The following is an 8,433-nucleotide window of genomic DNA, read 5'->3' on the forward strand; positions in this document are numbered from 1 at the left end:
CTTGAGTCTATTCCATGTGGTGGAGCAGTTAGGTCTCATGGCATCCCATTTTCCTGATCAGAGGCTAAGCCCTCTGCTTGCTCTGCAGCCACTGCTCTGTTGGAGGTTGCCAGCTTTGCGTGCAGTGTAAGCATGCCTGTCATGTCTCTATACCTTGTAGCTCATCTCTTCTAATGGAGTAGGACCTCTGGGCAGCTTTCGGGGCCAGCAGCAGTAGAATGTGCAAATAACCTTTCATGCACTTCTCCCACCTTCTCCCCAGCTGCTTTTCAACACACAGTGCAGTGTGAGACAGGGAGCCATTTTTTTCCAGCAGATGGTGGTGTTGCCGTGGCCCAATTCTTCCAAGACATAGAACACATTCCTCAGGAAAAATCTCCGGGTATTTCCATAGTCTTCTCTTAAGTGGACTAGATAAAGAAAAAATCCAAGGAGTCTGAAAATTAATGGCATATCTTGATTGCTTCATATTAACCCGATATATAGTAACCTCTCTTAAAGCTAAAAATGATGTGTGATTAGTTCTGGGAAGGGGACTTGTTGGTTCCTAGAATATAAAAGTCAAAATCTAAAACTTAAGGATTTTACCTTATTACGTGCCATCACCACTCTTGCCACGTGAGTTTGAGTTCTTTTATCTGCTGCAGTATGAAACTGCATCAGAAGCTGTCCCACCATGGGGGTGTGAGCAAGGCAAAAAGTGGGATATGCAATTCGGGGGCAGTGCTGCCTTATGCTGGTGTAAGGTTGAGTGGTGGGACTTGAGGGGCTTCTGGCACGAAGCTGAAAAGCACAAAGGCAGGATTATCAGAACAGCATTCCTCTAATACTTACAAGTGGGACTGCCAACACCTAGTAAAGGACAAGAGTGTGTGCTCTAAGAGAAACTTCTTTTGGTCAGTACTGAAGTAATCAGTATTAGAAAATGAAATGGTAATTGCATGTGTTTTCCATTGGTGTAACTGATGGTATGAGACATTGGTCAACTTCCCCACTACCGCCTTGATTTAGACAATACTACTATTAAAAAAAAAAAAAAATTGGGATTCGCTGTCTCGGTCTATGCTGTAATGTCTCAATTTGAGTCCTGTTGTGTCCTAATGTGAAGATACACAAGCAACAAGGAGTACTTTAGTTGTTGTGTGGAGGTCTTAAGTCAGTGCAGATACAGAGTAACTTTGCACAGTAATTGGGAAAAGCCAGGCCATCCCCCATATCTCCCTGTTTTCAAGACAACAGAACTGGAAATCTGGCACACTAGAGATCAAGATCTAGCTGTGCTAGGCACTGATACTAGCCTAGTATTGCCACTAAGGTATTAAAGTAAGTAATAACAGGAATCCAGGGTCTCCGGCCTCCTGCTGTGGAGCCTTGGTTTGTTGTCAAATCTCTGTAAGGAACAAAAAGAACCAAAAAAACCCCAACATTTTTTGGTGAGAGGAGGCTTGTCTGCATCTTTAAACGTGCGCCTGGAGGCAGAGCCTGCTTCTCAAAAGATGAAGGATGACAGAAACAGGTAAGAAGAGTGGTTTGGGGGCTTCTTTGGTAGCAGAGTCAGAATGAGCCCCAACGTGTGCATCCTGTTACAATGCCTTGTTCTCCAGCCCCTGCTGCCTCTCATGGCATGAAAGTCCTACGCCAAGTGCTGCGTGTGGGGGCAGAAAGCCATGCTTCATTTGAATGATGAAAAACAGTGCTGAAATATCCCTGGGTATGAATTATTATCATCCTACGTACTGAGTCTAAGCTTTGCAGAGCTCCAAGCAAGCTAGTTTCTTACACGCCATAAAGCCAGTGTTCTTGAGTGTTTCCAAAGGTACGAGGTTGTCATCCTACAAAACCATGCTCGTTCACACAGCTTGTGTCAGTTACAGAGGCTGTTTCTCAGTTTAACTGCCAGCCAACTCCTTATTCCCTCAGCGTTTTTTCCTTAGGTGAGATCCTTTCCTGCTGGTCTGTGTCATTTGTGGAGCTGCTTTCATTGCACCTCCTCTTCTGTGATTATAGGTAGCTTCTCTGTTGGAGGCCTTGCTTGTTGATCTCTGTAGGTAAACTTGTGTTACCAGAATTAGCTGTCATAAGGTCTCTGGTCCTAATCTGAAGGCTCTTTCTAAGCCCAGTCTGAAGGCTACCTAACTAGTCCTTAGTCCTTGCAGCTTTAGCAAGCTGTCTTCTGACTCTTTCCAGTTGTTTACAGCTATATTAAGTAAACAAGTTCTGGAAACAGGAGAAATGTGCTAGGTTTGTGGGAGCTGTGGTGTGAGGAGTCCTGAGGAGAAAGAACAGAGCTTCAGTAGTGAAAGGTCCATTGCAGTCAATACTCTTAGGATGACAGAACTGGCTGTACATGTAAATATGCAAGGCGAGTTGTAAAATCTTATTGCTGTTCTGAAGGAGAGATGTCTAGGCTTAGTAATTATAGCCTCACCTTTGAAGTGCTGAAGATGACTTGTGTGGGGAAAATAGCAAGCATGTAAAAAAGCAAGCATGTCAGTAGAAGAAGAATGCGAGAGAAGAGTATAAAAGCTGATTTATGCCTATTATTATATTGGAAAGTTATTCTTACAGAAGGGTATGTTTTGGCTGCCAGAAACAGAAGAACCCTGCCTTCAGCTCTGAGGATTTTATGGTGCTTCATCTATGAAGCTGACAAAGAGAAGGTGGGAGAAAGAGGCACAAAACAACACTGCTGAAGTTAAAAAGAAAAATGAGACATCCCCCCCCAAAAAAAACAAACAAACAGGTAAGAGTGTGCCTGTAGCTGAAGTAGTAAATTACTGAGAAATACACCCTACCATTCCCTAGAAGTATTAGGCTTTGGTTGCCTGCACGTGATCTTGAAATTGCAGTTTTGAGTGAAGTTTCTTGGACTTTGTCTTCAAAACAGAACTTCATGTATTGCAAGGTCCCGTATGTTGTTATTTGTGTTTGGCACAGGGACAAAATAATTTAAAAGTTTACTGCAGTTAGGAAGCTCTTTTCGCTGAAAAGGTAGGCGTGAGGAAAAAACCACTGACTACCGTGTAGTTACAGCAGCAGATTACACGTTGTTTTGTTTTGCTTGTAGAACGTAAGCTGTTTGAGGGCCTGCAGGAGACCAGCTCCTGAATCCTCGCTGCCACCTGCTGGCACTCCCGTTTCCTCTAGTGCGAAGGCTGGCTATATGTTTGCTTAAATTACCTCACAGGATAGGAAAATCGTAAGAGAAAATATGATCTTGGTGGCAGTTCTGTATTGTTTTCCGGGTGTCTAAATGTGCTGTGAATCTACCTCTGAAGAAGTGGAGGACTGAAGTCCCATAATAGCTGAATATGGACCTCAGTGAGGACAGATATCTTTTCTCTTAATATCTATGGTCAGTAAAAACATGACAGCTGTATCCTGCTCCTTGTCAAAGAAAGGCTGTTTGTACTAAGGATCCTGGGCCTGTGGAATTTGCTTCCCAGTTTCCATCCAAAATAGCAAGAACAGAGTGGTGATCTCAGCATGTCTGCACAAAACCTGTTTACAGCCTTTTGTGATGTGAACGCAGTACTCTTAAAAAAAAAATAATTAAGTTTTGTACAGTGAAAATAAATTTTTAATTCCATGTTATCTGCTAGTTAGATATATTTCTATAGTAATGCGTTTTTAATAGATGTATTCTATAGTAAATAGTGGTTGAGTATAGTATTTGAATAGTGATTACTCTCACCATAGGAATGTCAGAATTCATGACTGCTATAACTTTTATTTACTTGTTTAATTTTGGGGGGAAACCCCTACTTTCTTCCAGTCTCTCTCATCAGTATTTGGCTAGAGCTGTCTTGCGTGCTTGAGGTTGTCTGTCAAAACAGCAGACGTCTCTGTGTTCCTATCTTGGAGCTCTCTTCTTTTCACTGGCAATGGCAACTCTGCCCATTCTTGAATAGCACACCAAGCCTAGCGGCCCTAAAAACCAAATGAATGGCAAGTATTTTCATATGCGGTTTCTGTAGGCACCCTTATTTATGTGCACAGTATATACTGCAGATGAAGGCGTATGTTAAGGATTGAATCAAAGGCAATTTAATGACTGAAGCTGTTTTTACTAAAGGTACCTCCAGAAAAAATGAGGCAGTTTAACCGTTTACTGGTCTGGACTCAGCCCTGCTTCTCTGTTGAACTGTAACCACTGAGCGGGTAATTGATGCAGCTGAGAAGCCAGCGCATGCTCACTTCCAGAGTCCCTGCCAACCTCTGCAGAAACAGCAGGCCGGGATCACTGACCTGGTATCCATCCTCCAATATGGATCCCCGAGAGGGAATACTTACACAGTACTGTTTAAACCTGAGAGTGAGCAGCAAACCAATGTAGTAATGCCAACCTGTGTTAAAGATGCAAAGGCAATTAATGATCACAATACCGATGTCCACGTTGAATTCTGTAATGGGTGTTAAAATGACTAATACTGATTTACACCAGTATCGTTTGTTAGTGTGCTGAGTGGCTTCTGAAGCTTTTCAGGTTAGGACAAACCGAGCAGTTAAAACTTGGTTGTCTTCTAAACCCAGCATGCTTAGGGAAGTAGGGGACCTGCTTGTACTCAGTGATTGATCTGGAGTTAATTGTAACTTTAAGAGTTATATGCTGTATTAATTATAGCAGTAATACATAATTACAGCATGCTGTAATTTAAGATGGAATTTAAGATGAACCTGGCCTACAGTTTGCTTTCATATGATGTTTCATGTTTTTGTCTCGCTGTCATATTACACAAGGAAATTGTGCACTGAGATGCTATGTTGTAAAATAAAGTGTTTACATGTTTACGCACACAGTATTTTTCTTTTTCTGCACAGGGAGGGAAAAAATTCTTTTCCCATGCATTCAGATGTTGATGCTGTAGTATAACCTCTGATGGCCCACACTGGTATTCACAAGAACAGAGCTCTTCTGTTTTTCTGCAAGTACAAAAGCAATGAAAAAATACTTCTGAGGAAGGCCGATAAATGTTTTCTTTAAGAAAAACTTGTACCGTAAGGTCAGTGAAATTGCTGCCATTGTCCTTATTTTACCAGAAAAAAATTTGGACTCCTGATTTTGGAATCAAATCTGCATCTCTCACGTGTCCAAAATTTTAAAGGCATTTTGTTAAATACCTGTATGTATATTGCAGTATTTATTTAGTTTTTAGCCTGTTAAATCCCTGTGCTCTACTAATTATTCTGCAACAGGATAACATTCTGAAGTAAAAGTTGTGCAGAATACCTACAGTTAAGACTCTCTCCTGCTGTTTAAGATTGTTTCTGCTCTGCTCTCTTCTGCTATATTTAATATGAGACCGCTTTATTCTCAGCTAAGCAAATATAGGTACGAAGTCCGGTAGGAATCTGGTCTTTGCTGTATAGTGCACATGCACACTGAGGTATTGTAGCTTAGCCCTTAGCCCTCAAACACCTTGAGAACAGAAAGCTGAAAAGGCGACAAAGTGCCTACCTGTCTTAGCTGAACTGAGCGCAGCTGTGCGTGTAACACCACATCCTACAGAGCGTTACCACATCTTGTGTGATGCCTCAAGCACAAAGACCTACGTTATTACAGCTGTAATTCCCCACGTGGGCCTTATTCTAACAGCAGTGACTGTGGAACGGGTACCCTACAGCTGCAGCTGCACGAGAGCGCGCTCATGCTAAAAAAGAACAAAGCAGAAGAGGAGGTACTGCCAGAACATCAACTGGTACTTCTTGGCTCTAGCGGCTGGCCAGGCATACAGGTACTTCTTGCATGCTGTTCCAGCCTCAAGCCTGAACAGAAAAATTGTGCACTATAAACACAGTTCACTCACTCTAGTATATAATTGGAATAACGAAGTCATTCAAGACATAATGATCCAGTGATCAAAGGTAGGATAATAAAGTAAGTGAACATAATTACTGAAATGAGAGCATTGAATTACAGTTGCAGAGACAGGATGGGAATATAGTAACTTTTCTCTGTTGTTTACATAGGATATTTTTCTAATACAGCCTCAGCAAAAATGAAACACATAGTATCCTGGACGTGGGCTTCTGTTACTGAACTAGCTGAGATCTTCTGACATAACAAAAGTAAACTAGCTACCTGATGAAAAAGTTATACATCTAGGATGGCACAACTGGGATTGCTTAATGTACGTGTATGCACAAAACAAGAGGAAGAAAACGTTTTCTTTTCCTACCAGGATTATAAAGACTATCTGAACCACATACTATAGGGAGAAAAGGATTTTCTGGAAACTCCAGGTCAGCCGCGTGAATTTCTAATGGTTGAAAGGATCTGTAATCAATTCTGGTTAAAGTGTGTTCTCGTTAACGTGTCTGGTACTTGGCAAGGATGGAAAAGGAAAGAATAAGGACATTCTTTACGTGGCTCCACAGTAGCCTATAATATGCAGAAATTATATCAACTTCTTCATTTAAGTTTGAGCTGCCTTATGGAAAAACAATATTCTGCTTTCTGCCCCTTAAGCCCTAGGAAGCAGAGAACATCTTTAAGGCAGTATTTCCCATTCCAGCTCAGTTGTATAGTAAGAATTCACCAGAACTAACTTGTTTTTACTGTGTAACATATTCTAAAAAAAACCCCAACCCCTACTTAATTCAGCTCTTGAATGTTTTTTGAAACACTGACACTTTAAGTAAGGTAGACATTTTCTTACAAGATGTTTGGCTTGTGAAGAATACGTGCCAAATGTTAACAGACATGACTCTTGCAGTCTTAGTCGAGAAATAGTTTGCAGAATACACTGATCACATACATACATTCTTTTAGGAAACATTCTTCTTTATGCCCAACTAACTGTAATTAATTTCTGTTGGCAGCTAGTAATGTATAGAGAAGTATTAGAGCTTAGAAAATTAGCAGTACAAGGAGGAGTCTGTTTAATGTTGGGGGTAAGTACTTAATATCGTATTGATGATTTACCTTTAGCTGTTTATTATCCAAAGTGTGGTGGCTTACATATAGATGGAAGAAAAAACTAGCAATGAATTCTAGCATAGAGAGAAGGCCAAGGCTGAAAGTATGTGGACTTGGAACGTCACTGTTTTCAGCTGCAAAGTTTCAGTAAACGAAATGAGTTCTTTTTGTACACTCCTGTTGAAAACTTCAAATATTAAAACATTTTAAGACTTTTTATAAACTGATAAAAATATATGGAACTTCCACAACTAATTAAACCTGAAGCGTGCCCATGAATGGAAAAAAATCGAACTTGCCAAGTTTGATCAAAACATGATCTTTCCAACTGCAGACCGTATAAAACCAATATGTTGCTTGAAACCTTTGCTATATTCTCTCTATTCTATTTTTATGCCTTTTAGCAGCAGTAGAAGCTAAAGGAGCCAAATGTGTCTTGGGAACTTAGTTGTTTTAGCATAAGGCATGATAGCTAATCAGTTCCGTGACACTAAACAGCCACAGAAGTCCTCTTTTAATTAAAGCAAAATAGGATGCCAGAGAGAAATTTAAAAGCCATTAGGCCTCCATCTGTACTATGCTACCTATTGTACAGCATATACATATTTTGTGTTTTATTATGTGTTGCCCCTTCTTTGTGCACGTGCAGTTACATGAGAAGGAAAAGGTACAAGGCCAGCCTCACGGTCTGCTGCTTGTAATTTGAGAAATTTGGCAAGGCTGCGAATGTTTACTTAATACCCTGGCAAGTCCTAAGCAACAGAGGCCCTGGAGAGTGCTCGTGCCCTCCTTTGACTTGATTGAGACGTTTTGTGGCATTCAGTCAAAACCCACAGGTCATCACACTTGTCCACCCAGTTGAACAGTCACATTAGAGAGTGGAGCTAGGAAAGGAGTGAAGAGTAAGGGATAATAAACACTATCGAGAGGTAGCTACAGGGAGAAGTGGAACAATCTTGGTCATACGATGAGAGTAAAACTGAAATTTACTCTCAGGAGGAGAGAGGGGGACTAAGGAATGGTGGAACATTATTTAAAATTGCAGCACTCATTCATGTACTGTTTAGGATTCATCTTCCACTTGGTTTATTGCTTGGGTATGTGAATGTGAAGGTTTTTCTTTTAAAATATGAAATGAACTTTTAAGTATCAAAACAGTTACTAAAATATGACTATAATTTGTTTTGAACTATGTTTGGCATTTTGGCATTGGGGGTGGGGGAGTATATTCCAAAATACTTGTTGACCAATACAATTCTTCCTTGCATTTTGAGAAGATTTTTGATTATTCTGGGTGGTTGTTGTGGTTTGGTGGTGGGTTTTTTTTTGTTTGTTTTTTGATAATTTTATTTCTGAAGAATGAGGCAATGCTGACACCTCCATGATTCTACAGGAGACAACTGAGGGACATGGCTACTTAAAGATGTTCTTATTTAAAAACAGTGCTGCTCCAGAAATGTCTTGAATAACCAGTTTAAACCCTTGATTAGGAAAAATTGGATCATGTAGTTAAT

The sequence above is a fragment of the Aptenodytes patagonicus genome, chromosome 6 (assembly GCF_965638725.1).
Source record: "Aptenodytes patagonicus chromosome 6, bAptPat1.pri.cur, whole genome shotgun sequence".
Classification (NCBI taxonomy): domain Eukaryota; kingdom Metazoa; phylum Chordata; class Aves; order Sphenisciformes; family Spheniscidae; genus Aptenodytes; species Aptenodytes patagonicus.